Raw genomic sequence first — 13799 nt, forward strand, 5'->3', positions numbered from 1 at the left:
GGGGAACATGCCAAAGAATGTCCAGAAGAGATTCCTAAATTAGAACGTTTCGAGAGGTGGGTCTTAAAGGGTGTGCATCAAACAAGGGATTGCTTAACTGTATTTTTCCCAATAAACGTCCTGTTCTTATTTGGTCTTCACCTGAGCATGGGAGTTAATTTGATGACACAGGAAACAGTTTAAGAATACAGCTGAGCCCAGGCAGCAGATATGCTGACAGCCGATCCTTCCACATCAACATCAACAGCGACAATTCTCAGCCATCTTGAATATTTTTTTGAAGCACTCTTTTGATCTGTCAAATGCAGTAATCTCCACAGTGTTTTAGAAATGTATTCAACTAACTAGGCACAAGGGATCCTGACAAGAACTAAAACATACTGAGTTTCACTAACAACAGCAGGATTTTAACTGTAAAACTTTGGATTCAGGAACACCCAGCAGAGCAAGCACAAGGTCAGTTTTGAAGCAAGTATTTATTTGGGCAAGTTGTCCCTTTCCTCAGCCTAAGGTGCCTCTCAAGCATAGCGGGCCACGATGAAAGCCTGCTTTGCTTGTAGAGAGTTGGAAGTTTTCGATGTTCGATTTCTTCCAGTAAGAATGGGTTCTGTTTCCACAGCTGCAAGCTCGGCTTTTGTAAGAGAACTTTTTCAGATGATGCTCATGCCAGGGCCACACACCAACCCTACTACATCAGACTCTCCTGGGATGTGCTGCCAGCATCAGCTGTTGTAAAGCCTCTCCAGGGAAGATTTGATGCACGGTTAAGATTGAGAAGCACAATCACATGATGCTTCACCTGTCCTGGTTTTAAATAGAATCCTGAACTGAAGAGCCATGTTTGCTACTAATGAAATTTTTAAAAAATTTGTAATCAAAAATTCCCTTCTGAGGGATTTTGACATATTTATTCACAGCCATATTTAGAACAATTTCAATGACTCAGTGGTGTGTCATGCCTCCAAGTCACCTTCCTTACCAGACACTCAGGAAGATGGAGGGGAGGGAACACACCTCAGTCCTGGTGGCAGAAGAAGGATAGATCAAGTTCCGTTGTCTTGGTTACTGCTCTGCTGAGCATCCCTCCTGGGTTGCTGAGCTCAGGCAGGGGGCCTCACACCAGGCTACAGGTATTCCTGTGACCAGAGGTTGGAGCTAGGGGCTGACATCCGTTACCAGGGAAACGGAATCTGGGTCCAAGTGATTTGAGAAGAATGGGAAAACAACTAAGTGGAATTTCAGATGCAGGGTGGGTTTTGGGAGCCCGTCCAGAGTCACTGACTTGTGGTCACACAACGGGCCCCTTGAGTCAACACAGAGACACATTAGACGTGTGTGCTCCCTGGGGATTCTGTCCTGACGTGCACAGTGACTGTTTCTGGAGGGAGCATCTAGCACTCGTGGAGGAGGCTAGACCCAGAACGTGGAAGGAGCAGGGGCACTCCTCGTTGTGACAAAGCAATGGCATGTCTTTCCCCACATGTCTCACTTGGACATCTGCATTACCTTCCTAAACTGCTTTCCTGAGGTATAATTACGTACCACAAATCACACCCATTACTTCCAGGGCAGTGACATTTAGCACCTTCACACAGTGGTACAACCCCCACCACAGTGCAGGTGTGGAACACTGCCAGCGCCACTAAAGGTTCCGTGTACCCATCAGCAGTGGATCCCCAACAGGACCTGCAGGCCCAGGCATCATCTCGTCTGATCTCCCTCTCTGTAGATTTGCCCTTTCTGGGCATTTCATATCAACAGACTCCTGCAGGAAGTGGCCTTTTGTGTCTGGGTTCTTTCACTTAGCGTAATGCTTTGGAGGCTCACCCATGTGGCAGCAGAAAGCAGAAGTCCATCACTTTTCATCCATGTATGCTATTCCACTGTATGGCTACAGAATACTTTGTTTACCACTCTCCAGCTGACAGACTTTTAGGCTGCTCCACTATTTGGAAATTAGAAACAGTGCTGCTGTGAAAGACCTGGAAGGAGAAGTATTTGTGTGGACCTAGGTTTCGCTTCTCATTTCCCAATGATGTCATTTCTCCTTTTGCACGGTGCACAGGCTAGACCCTTCCGGCAGTGTGGAAGAGAGGTGGTTGAAGCAGACCCCCTGTCCTTGGTCTGGATCTCAAGAGGCAAGCATTCACTCAGACACTACTCGATGTGACGTGACGAGAGCAGGATGGTTCTCGGGGATGTCCTTCAGCACCACGACGACGATCCCTTCTATCCTGAGTTGGTTGACCGTGTTTATTGATTTAATTATTTACTGATTTGTCATGAACGGGTCTTGAACTGTGTCAAATGCATTTTCTTTGTCTGTCAAGGTGACAGGTGGTTTCCGTCCTTCCTTATATCAATACACTGTTTCCCATAAGTTGAGTGTTGGTCCAATACTGCAATCCTGGGAAAAATCTTGCACAGCCCTTTGCAAAATATTTCTCCATTTGGTTTCCTGATACTGTGTTGAGGGTGTATGCATCGCTATTCATGATAGGTATGGATCTGTAGCTTTCTGGTGATGTCAAGTCTGGCTTTGGTTGTGGGGTAATACTGTGCTTATAGGATGAATTAGGAAATGTTCCCTCCTCCCTCCTGTCTATTCAGGAAGAATCTGTGAAGCATGCGTGCTATTTCTTCTTCAAACATTTGATAGATTTCATTGATGAAACCAGGAGTCCCAGGACTTCCCTTTATGGGAAGGTCTTTAAATGAATGGTTCAATATCATTGCTTGCTATAGGTACATTCAGATTTGTTATTTGGCCACTGCATTTAAGCCAACTCCCATCCAGTATTCTCTGGCCTGTTGGTTCCTATGGCTCAGTCTCTGGTCTAGGATTTGACATGTTGGACATCTCTGCACATCACAGGATTCTGGCTCCTACTCTGTAACTGGGGAGACTATGCTGTCTAAGAAGTCACCCCCAGACCACCAACACCCAATAGGCAGGTTGGGGATACAGACTTTGAGGTGGGGAGGGGGTGGCACTGCTGATATCCTCATTTACAGCCGCCATCCATCCTCCGGGTGCCCTCTTGCAGTCTGTGGGTAATTCTGCAGTCGGGACTGGCACAGCAAGGACCCAGAGTACCCTGTCCCCTCCCCCGCCATGTCCACTTCATCTACCCTGATCCGCCTCACTCCTCTCATCTCCTAGCAATGCAGCCTCACAGGGGATCCATGACGCACTCGCCACCACATCTAAGGGTGTCAGATCTCCTCTCTGCTTAATGACTCAACTCTCAAGGGCAGGGAGTGGTTATGCAATTCCTCCTCACCTCGCCCATCTGAAAAGCCAGCCTGGCACGGCATGGAGGGGATGTAACATCAACAGTGAAAACGTTCGTGATTGGCTAATTGAGGGACTGTGGATGGTGGGATCAACCTGGGTTGGCTGCTGGAGTGAGCCCATCGCATCCCACCCTGGGGAACTTGTGCCAGGTGGGGATGACCATCCCTGCCCCAGTGCATTGTGGCTAGCATCAATGACGTACCTCATCCAGACTTGGTGTGCCACCAGCAGTGGACGGACATTGAAGTCACCGGGTCTTCTCACTTCACCCCAGCCTTTACAGAGGGTAGAGTTGGGGATGCTCTGTCAGAAATAAACCTGCGCTCATATGGCCTATTAGTCTATGACAAGGGAGCCAAGAACATCCGTCAGGCAAAATGCTGTCTCTTCAATAAATGGTTATGGGAAAACTGGACCCCTTTCTTATACAACATTCAGAAATCAACAACAACAAGGGAAGATTAAAGACAAAATTGATAGACCTTAAACCATAAAGCTCCTAGAAGAAGACGTAGCCAGGACACTCTTTGACATAGGTCTTAGCAATAGTTTTTTGACATGTCTCCTCAGGCAAGAGCAACAAAAGCAAAAATAAACAAATGGGAGTTCATCAAACTAAAAAGCTTTTACAGAGCAAGGGAAATCATCAACAAAAGAAAAAGGCAACTTGCTGGTGGGAATGTAAACTAGTACAGCCATTATGGAAAACAGTGTGGAGATTTCTTAAAAAACTGGAAATAGAACTGCCATATGACCCAGCAATCCCACTTCTGGGCATACACAATGAGGAAACCAGATCTGAAAGAGACACGTGCACCCCAATGTTCATCGCAGCACTGTTTATAATAGCCAGGACATGGAAGCAACCTAGATGCCCATCAGCAGACGAATGGATAAGGAAGCTGTGGTACATATACACCATGGAATATTACTTAGCCGTTAAAAAGAATTCATTTGAATCAGTTCTAATGAGATAGATGAAACTGGAGCCCATTATACAGAGTGAAGTAAGCCAGAAATATAAAGAACATTACAGCATACTAACACATATATATGGAATTTAGAAAGATGGTAATGATAACCCTATATGCAAAACAGAAAAAGAGACACAGAAGTACAGAACAGAGTTTTGAACTCTGTGGGAGAAGGTGAGGGTGGGATGTTTCGAAAGAACAGCATGTATATTATCTATGGTGAAACAGATCACCAGCCCAGGTGGGATGCATGAGACAAGTGCTCCAGCCTGGTGCACTGGGAAGACCCAGAGGAATCAGGTGGAGAGGGAGGTGGGAGGGGGGATCGGGATGGGGAATACGTGTAACTCTATGGCTGATTCATATCAATGTATGACAAAACCCACTGAAATGTTGTGAAGTAATTAGCCTCCAACTAATAAAAAATAATAATAATAATAAAAAAAAGAAAAAGGCAACTTGCTGAGTGGGAGAAGATATGAGCAAGTGATACACATCCGAAAAAAGATAGATATCCAAAACAGCTAAAGGACTCTTAGAATGTATTGGCAATGGGAAAACATCCAAAACTCAATTTTAAGATGGGGCAAAGCAGTGAATAGACATTTCTGCAAAGAAGAGGTACAGATGGCTAATACACATATGAAGAGATGCTCAACATCTCCTCATCAGGGATTAGAAAATGAAGACCTCAGTGAAGTACTTCCTCATACCTGTCAAGTAGCTATTATAAACAAGACAAGAAGTAAGAAATGTTGGCGAGGATGTAGACAAAAGGAAACCCCCGTGCGATGTTGGTGGAAATGTATATTGGTGCAGCCGCTATGGAGACAATGAGGGTTTCCTCAAAAACTGAAAACAAGAACTACCATAAGATCCCGCAGTTACACTTCTTGGTGTTTTTTTCAAGAATAGAAGAAACACTTGTCACAAAGATATATGTGCTCCTCTGTCCACTGCAGCGCTATTTACAGCCAAGGGGATCCAAGATATGGAAGGAACCTAAGTGCCCATTGATACATGAGTCAAAAAGGAAGAAATGGTGTAGACACACACACACACACACAGTGGAATATTACTCAGAAAAAAAAAAAAAGTGAAATCTTGTCAATGTCGACAACATTGATGGACCTAGAGAGAGGGTATGATGCCAAGTGAAACTAGGCACACAGAGAAAGACAAATACCACACAGTTTTATTTATATGTGGAACCTCAGAAATAGGTAAGAGAGCATGGGAAACAAGACAGAAATAGAGTCAGAGACAGAGAACAAACTGGTGGTTACCAGAGGAGGAAGGAGTAGGGAGATGTGTAAAACAGGGAAGGGGTTAGGAGATACAAACTTCCAGTTATAAAATAAGTCAGGGAAATGAAATGTACATACAGGGAATATAGTCAATCTGATAATAAATCTGTGTGGTGACACATGGTAACCAAAATTATCATAGCAAATCATTTCATAAAGTTTAAAAATATGGAATCACTTTGTTGTGCACTTGAAACAAATATAATATCATATGTCAACTTTGGGCCTCCCCAGTGGTTCAGCAGTAAAGCATCCTCCTGCATTGCTGGAGCTGCAGGAGGCATAGGTTGGATTCCTGGGTGGGGAAGATCCCCTGGAGGAGGGCATGGCAACCCACTCCAGTATTCTTGCCTGGAGAATCCCATGGACAGAGGAGCCTGGCGGGCTACAGTCATGTGGTCACAAAGAGTTGGACATGACTGATGTGACTTGCCATGCAAGCACGCGTGGCAACTTTACTGAAGAAATAAAGAGTGGGGGCTCTGAATGGAGGATGCCAAGGTTTGTGGGTCACTTTTCCTCTGGCGGCCTATATGACTCTGAGCAATCCCCCTGACTTCTCTGTCCTCTGCTTTCTCACCTCATCAATTAGGATTGAAATCTTCCAAAATAATGGGTCTTTGAAGGAGGAGTAAATAAGGTGACAGAAAAAAATACATTGAATGTGGTCTGATACCTGGTAAAGGATGAACAACCTTGAAATGCCATGTTCGCCCTGCTAAACATGCCCACACTGACTAAATTCACGCCTCTGAGTTTCAAGAAGAAAAGCTCCCTTGGGAGACAAGTCCTGCAAGATGGGTTGAGCTCTGAAGCTCTCTGATGAGATCACAAGTTCAGACTCCAATAAATATACCTGTTCTCAAGCGCCTCTGTCTGCAGAAGACTCGTGGATTTCTGCAGAAATACAGCTCGGGGGGCTAGCTGAGAGCACAGACTGACTGACAGACAGCAAAATTCATTTTTACTTCTGAAGAATCTCACAGGCACTTGCTGGCTACACCACATTGGCCTCTGACTGTGGGGAGGAAAAGAAGATTTCATCACTCATGTCTCCTGTAATGAAAACGGAAGCTATTTGTTATTAGGGGAAAGATGATCGTGAATCACAGATCTGAGAAAGGTATTATACTCAGAATACGTAAGGAAAGTTAAAATTGCAGAGGACAAAATGTAGTGAAGGAGGACAGATCCTTGTGACAGGGGTTGGGGTGTGGGAGAGGAAACCAGAAAAGTGCAGCACATGGGCGTTTTGGGGGTGACGGACATGGCCTGTGTCCTGGTCGTGACGGTGATCACTGGAATCTCTCTGTGGGTCAGAGCCCAGACAACTGCACATGCAAGGACAAGCAGGCCAGGAATTTCCTGGTGGTCCAGTGGTTAAGAATGTGCCTGCAATATTGTAAAGTAATCAGCGTCCAACTAATATAAATAAAATTTAAAAATTAAAAATAAAAAAATTTAAAAAAAAGAATGTGCCTGCCATATAAAATGAACGCACAGAAATCCCTTGCACTCCTATAAAATAATAAGGAAAAATCAGAAAGAGTAATTAAGGAAACTATCCCATTCACCACTGCAATGAAAAGAATAAAATACTTAGGAATAAATGTACAAAAAGAAACAAGAGATCTGTATACAGAAAACTATTAAAAAAAACTGATGAAAGAAATCAAAGATGACACAAAGAGATGGAGAAATGTACCATGTTCTTGGATTGGAAGAATCAGCATAGTGAAAATGACTCTACTACCCAAAGCAATCTGTAGATTCATCACAATCCGGATCGAACTACCAAAGGTATTTTTCACACAACTAGAACAAATAATTTCTCAGTTTGAATGGAAACACTAAAGACTCTGAATACCCAAAGCAATCTTGAGAAAGAAGAATGGACCTGGAGGAATCAATGTTCCTGACTTCAGACTATACTACAGACCATACTACAAAGCTACAGTCATCAAGACAGTCCTCAAGACAGTATGGCAGAAAGACAAAAATATAGATCAATGGAACAAAATAGAGAACCCGGAGATAAATCCACATACCTATGCACAGGTTATCTTTGACAAAGGAGGCACAAATATACAATGGCGTAAACAAAGTCTCTTCAACACGTGATGCTGGGGAAAATGCTCAACTACATGTAAAAGAATGAAACTGGAACACTTTCTAACACCACACACAAAAATGAACTCAAAATGGATTAAAGATCTAAACGTGAGACCAAAAATTATAAAACTCTTAAGAGGAAACCATAGGCAGAACACTCTCTGACATAAATCACAGCAAGATCCTCTATGGCCCACCTCCCAGAGTAATGGAAATAAAAACACAAATAAACGAAAGACACCAAATTTAACTTAAATGCTTTCACACAATGAAGGAAACTGTAAGCGAGGTGAAAAGACAGCCCTCAGAATGGGAGAAAATAACAGCAAATGAAATAGCTGACAAAGAAGGAATCTCCAAAATATACGAGCAGCCCATGCAGCTCAATACCAGAAAAACAAACAACCCCACAAAAAGGGGCAGAAGATCTAAACAGACATTTACCCAAAGACACAGAGATGGCTACCAAACACATGAAGAGATGCTCAACATCACTCATTATTAGAAAACTGCAAATTAAAACCAGAATGAGGTATCATCTCACACAGGTCAGAATGGCCATCATCAGAAAGTCTATAAACAATAAATGCTGGAGATGGTGTGGAGAAAAGGGAACCTTCTTCCACTGTTGGTGGGAACGCAAACTGATACAGCCACTATGGAGAACAGAGTGGTGATTCCTTAAAACACTGGGAACAGAACTGCCACACGACCCAGCAATCCCACTGCTGGGCATACACCTCGAGGAAACCAGAAGTGAACAGACACATGTACCCCAATGTTCACAGCAGCACTATTTACAACAGCTAGGACATGGAAGGAACCTAGATGTCCATCAGCAGATGAATGGATAAGGAAGTTGTGGTGCGTATACACAATGGAATATTACTCAGCTATAAAAAGAATGCATTCAGATCACTGCTAATGAGGTGGATGAACCTGGAGCCTGTTACACAGAGAGAAGTCAGTCAGAGAAAGACAAATACTCATATTAATGCATATATATGGAATTTAGAAAGACGGTAGCAACGATTCTACATGCAGGGAAGCAAAGGAGACAGAGACATACAGAACATACTTTTCGACTCGGGGAGAGAAGGTGAGGGTGGGATGATTTGAGAGAATAGCAGTGAAACATACACATTCCCATATGTAAGACAGATGACCAGTGCGAGTTCAATGAAGCAGGGTATCCAAAGCCAGTGCTCTGGGACAACCCAGAGAGATACGGTGGGGAGGGAGGTGGGATGGGGGTTCAGGAGGGGAGGACACATGTATACCTGTGGCTGATTCATGTTGATATATGGCAAAAAGCCATCACAATATGGTTTAGTAATTCTTCTCCGATTAAAATAAATTAATGATTAAAAAATAAAACAGAACCCACCTGCCAATGCAATGGGGCAGGCGTTCTGTCCGTAGTTCAGGAATATTCCACGTGCCACAGGGTAACTAAGACTGTGTATCACAACTACTGAACCCACCTGCTTCGACTACTGAAGCCCTCGAGCCTAGACTCCATGCTCCACAACAAGAAAACTCTCTGAAATGAGAAGCACATGCACCGCCACTAGAGAGTAGTCCTCCTTCTCCACAACTAGAGAAAGCCTCGTGCAGCAACAAAGACTCAGTGCAGCCACCAATAAATAGATAAATAAGAAAGAAAACCAGGCCAGTCTTACTGTATGTTCATTTGAAAAATCCAATGGTAGATACCGAAGTAGGTGCATCTCTCTAGATTCTTTGAATGATCATATCTTGGGTGAAGCTAACAAAAATTAAATCACAGGCTATATTAAAATTTTAGATCAGCTTCCCAGGCACTGCTCTTTTCTAGAGAGCTACATTTCTCAGAGAATTGTTACTTAGGAACTTTAGTATCGGAACTGAGGCCTCCACCACATTCAAGGGCAGAAAGCAAAAGACATTAGGAAGACACAGTTCAAGTTCTATGACTTTTAAGAGTTGCCTGTGACCACTGGCTAGGATGAACACACATCCCAGAGTCTCTTCACATTTCAGAAACTGAAACCTGTATTTCAACCACTTAGTTCAGTTATTTAAGGGCACTGCTATCCCCTTAAACAAACACTTTATGTGAAACACTTGGAAAATGTTGGAAAACCTTTGGAAAATCTTGGAAAACACTTGGAAAATGACCTTAACCCAATTCACTCCCACCCTCTTGTCACATGTCACAAGGAGTCTCTCACAATGATATTTCCTCACCTAGAAAGCCAATTCTCAGATAAAGAAAAGAATTTGCACACACACCCCTTGTGAAGAAATACTGAGATTTTAGAAACTGACTCACAACTAACCCATGGTTCATCATTCTTTTCTCTCATCTCCCTCCATCCACTCTGAGAAATGAGTATTTGGCCATGCTGTCTGATTTGCCCACCAAGTTGCTCATACCACACACAGGATGTTGTTACAAGTGAGCCTATAAACTCGCCATTGACACCAGCCAGCCCTACTTAAGTCATCTACCTGGGGGCAGGGAGGTGGCTGGGGCAATAAATTCATCATCTCATTTCCTTCATCACCCTACCCCATTTCATTCCCTGCAGTCACTTGGCCCAAACGAATAAAGATCTCGCACCAAATCGCTGCTTAAAGCACCACTGCCTCAAGTTTCCTTTGTTATCTCACGTGGCTTCTGAGGCCAGGGAACAGATTTTACTTGAGATGAGTAAAGCTAGAGAGACAGCCCATTGGCCAGAGATTCTGTTTGGGAGGTGATGTCTCTCAGCATACTCTTTACGAGCCCATGGACCAAGGCCCGCCAGGCTCCTCTGTCCAGGGGATTCTCCAGGCGAGAATACTGGAGTGGATTGCCATGGCCTCCTCCAGGGAACCTTCCCGACCCAGGGATTGAACCCAGGTGTCCTAATTCCCCTGCACTGCAGACAGATTCTCTACCGCTGAGCCCCCAGGGAAACCCATGACGAACCTATACCACATACTTAAAAGCAGAGACGTCACTTTGCTGACAAAGGTCTGCAGAGTCAAAACGATGGTTTTTCCAGTAGTTGTATACAGATGTGTGAGTTGGATCATTAGGAAGGCTGAGTGATGCTTTCGAATTGTGGTGCTAGAGAGATGACCTTTTAGAATCCCTCGGACAGTAAGGAGCACAACCCGGCCAATCCTAAAGGAAATGAATACTGAATACTCTGCATCCTCACTGGAAGGACTGATGCTGAAGCTGCAATACTTTGGCCACCTAATGAGAATAGCTGACTCATTGGAAAACACCCGAGTGCTGGAAAAGATCGAAGGCAGGAGGAGAAGGGGGAGACAGAGGGTGAGATGGTTAGATAGCATCACCAATACAATGGACATTAATTTGATCAAACTCAGGGAGATAGTGTAGGAGAGAGGAGCCTGGCGTGTCATGGGGTCATAGGGGTCGTAAATAGTCGGTCATGGGGTCGTAAATAGTCGGACACGACTGAGTGACTGAACAACCACCACCACCACTTTCCCTTTGAGCTTCCCTAAGGTGCCACCACCCCACTCTCAGCGGGGCTAAGAAGCTTTCTGTGTCTGTCAGTGGTGAAGGCTGAGACTTATGTCTTCACACACTCAGCGCCCCCTGCTTAGGGTTGATGGCAGGTCCTTAGAATGCTCATCACTCCCTCCCAGACCTCAGACCAGGGAGCCTTCTCACAACAGTAATGGAGCACCTCCCTGCTACAGAAATGGGAGTTGGAGCTGTTTACCCCTCTCAACGTGTTTTCTCCCTTTACATTCACTTCCACATTTCTTCCTGAGTCACCGAATCCAACTCTGCTCATCCCCACCTGGTCCCTCTAAGAAGCTGCACCTGCATCTCTAGCCCATCTCTAGCACCACATGCACGGGGTGGGTGCATGTACCCCCTGCGCTATGTATCTTCTTCTTTCTCTTCGGAATCTGTCGACTCCCAGACAGCACAAAAAGCACTCCAGATTGCCCACAAAGGGGTCAGTGCTGCTGGGGATGCTCTGACTCTGATCCACAGCCTGGGTGTGGATAACAGCAGGACTGTGTTATAAGCACCACAAGCCACCGCACTGCATCATGGGAGCCAAAGGAGCAAAGGTCTGAAACTCCTAACACAGACATTTCCGTGGACAGAACACCAGTGTCTTCCTTGGGACCTGTGAGCTGTTGTCTGGTTTGGGCCTATGGCGTCAGTGACCTTTTTCTCAACGCTTGCAGGCTTAGCTAGCCTGGATCAAAAGACCTGCCTTTTGATCCAGAGTACACATCAGGACCTCTCTACTCCCCACAGCCCCCCACCTACGGTACCAAAGATATTATTTCTGAATTCAGTGCACTGATTGGGTTTTCACCAGGCAGGGATACAAACACAACTTTTTTATGCTGAAACCTCAAGATACCTGAGGAGAACGAGTCTTCAGAAAGTCCATTTTTCAATTATAACAGAAAAACTGCATATGTAACAATGAAGATACAACAAATTAGAATACTAATAAAATGTTATTTGGAAATTATCTAGAAAGTTACACTTCAGAGAAAAAAACTTAGTATGTGGTCTATTGCCTTCCAGGTTTTGTTCTCTGTATTTAAGAAAATTACGAGATGGGGGAGGTAATGTCTTCTTGATACTGTATTTGTTGCTCTGTCTGTGTATCATTATATTATACTATGGTTATGCTACTTTCCATAATGATGAGGGTGCTCCACTAATGTTGGTCAGAGGAAACACTGTTTAGACCTTGGTATGGACCAGGAACTGTTCTCTGTGATGTGTGCCTGTTGACATGACACCCCACAGTCTTTCACGCACTTAGGAGACACTGTGTCCAATCCATACACAGATCCATAGTAATGTTTCATGTGGATGGACATGTTGACCTGCCTTTTGATCCAGAGTACACCAGACACTGCACTGTATTCCAGATTGGGGGTCAGATCCCACACCTGGCTGTTTCTCTCTGGCCTGGCCACCAATCTGACTCAGCTCTTGCCAGCTAGGTGACTTTGTGCAGATTCATTCACCCATTAACATCTACATGTCTCTGCTCCTCAGCTGACAAAAGGGATGATAGCATTACAGATGCTTACCTCAGAGTGTTGCTAAGAGTACTCAAAGACTTCATTATGCGTATATGTACGGAGAGCTACGCACGGTGCAGAAGGGGAGCTCTTCTTCTTGTGTCTCTTCACTTCTGTTTCCACTTGTACTAGTAGCCCCCTGTCCCTGCCCCCACGCGTTCACCTCCCCCACCCCTACTCTGCTCTCTCTCCCCTTTGTCCCTGTCCTCAGAGTCTCCATCCCAAAACACAGCTGAACATCTCCTCATGATCTACCCCAGAAAATACCCATACCGTCACCCTTGGATTAAACAATCATGAACACAATAAACAGGCAATGTAAAAACTACAGAAGAAATAAAGCATTACTGATGAACGTCTGACTACTAATATTTTCATATCTTCATCAGATTCAGATCTTCAGAATTCGATATATGAGAATTAGATTTGATAAAACAATGGCAGATAAGGTAATGCAATGTGGCTCCTTAAATAAGACCTAAGAAAATGGGGGCACATGGTGTATTCATGGGTTGAGAAATTCAATACAATTAGGATGTCAGTAGTCCCCAGATACATCTATCAATTTCACACAATTCCAGTCAGAAATTCCAGCAGGACTCTATTGTACATATAGACTAACTGATGATGAAATTTCTGTGGTAAGGCAAATGAACTAGAATAGCCAAATGATTCTGAAAAACAACATTGGAGGAGTAACACTAACTTGAAATTTACTTTGCAGCTTCAACCAAAAGTTGTAAGCAACTATGAGTCTATGAAGGGATGAATGGATACAGAAAACGTGGTGACACAGATCAGAATGGCCACCATCAAAAAGTCTACAAACAACAAATGCTGGTTAGGGTGTGGAGGAAAGGGGAACCCTCTTACACAGTGGGTGGGAATGCAAACTGGTCTAGCCACTACGGAGAACAGTGTGGGATTCCTTTAAAAACTAGGAATAGACCTGCCATGTGACCCAGCAATCCCACTGCTGGGCATACACCCTGAGGAAACCAGAAGTGAAACAGACACATGGACTCCGATGTTCACCAC

At 44.2% G+C, this 13799-nt stretch overlaps 1 long non-coding RNA gene across 2 annotated transcripts in view; it reads right to left on the reverse strand.

The window, feature by feature from the left end:
• Nucleotides 1–4425, reverse strand: part of LOC133052509 (uncharacterized) — a 41398-nt gene extending 36973 nt beyond the window's left edge. Inside the window, exon 1 of one of the 2 annotated variants that reach the window (XR_009692060.1) lies at nucleotides 3501–4425. This is a non-coding gene — a long non-coding RNA (uncharacterized LOC133052509). The remainder of the gene's footprint in view (nucleotides 1–3500) is intronic. The other variant, XR_009692059.1, reaches the window with a different exon arrangement.
• Nucleotides 4426–13799: the final 9374 nt, after the last annotated feature.

This window comes from Dama dama, chromosome X (assembly GCF_033118175.1).
Source record: "Dama dama isolate Ldn47 chromosome X, ASM3311817v1, whole genome shotgun sequence".
Taxonomy (NCBI): domain Eukaryota; kingdom Metazoa; phylum Chordata; class Mammalia; order Artiodactyla; family Cervidae; genus Dama; species Dama dama.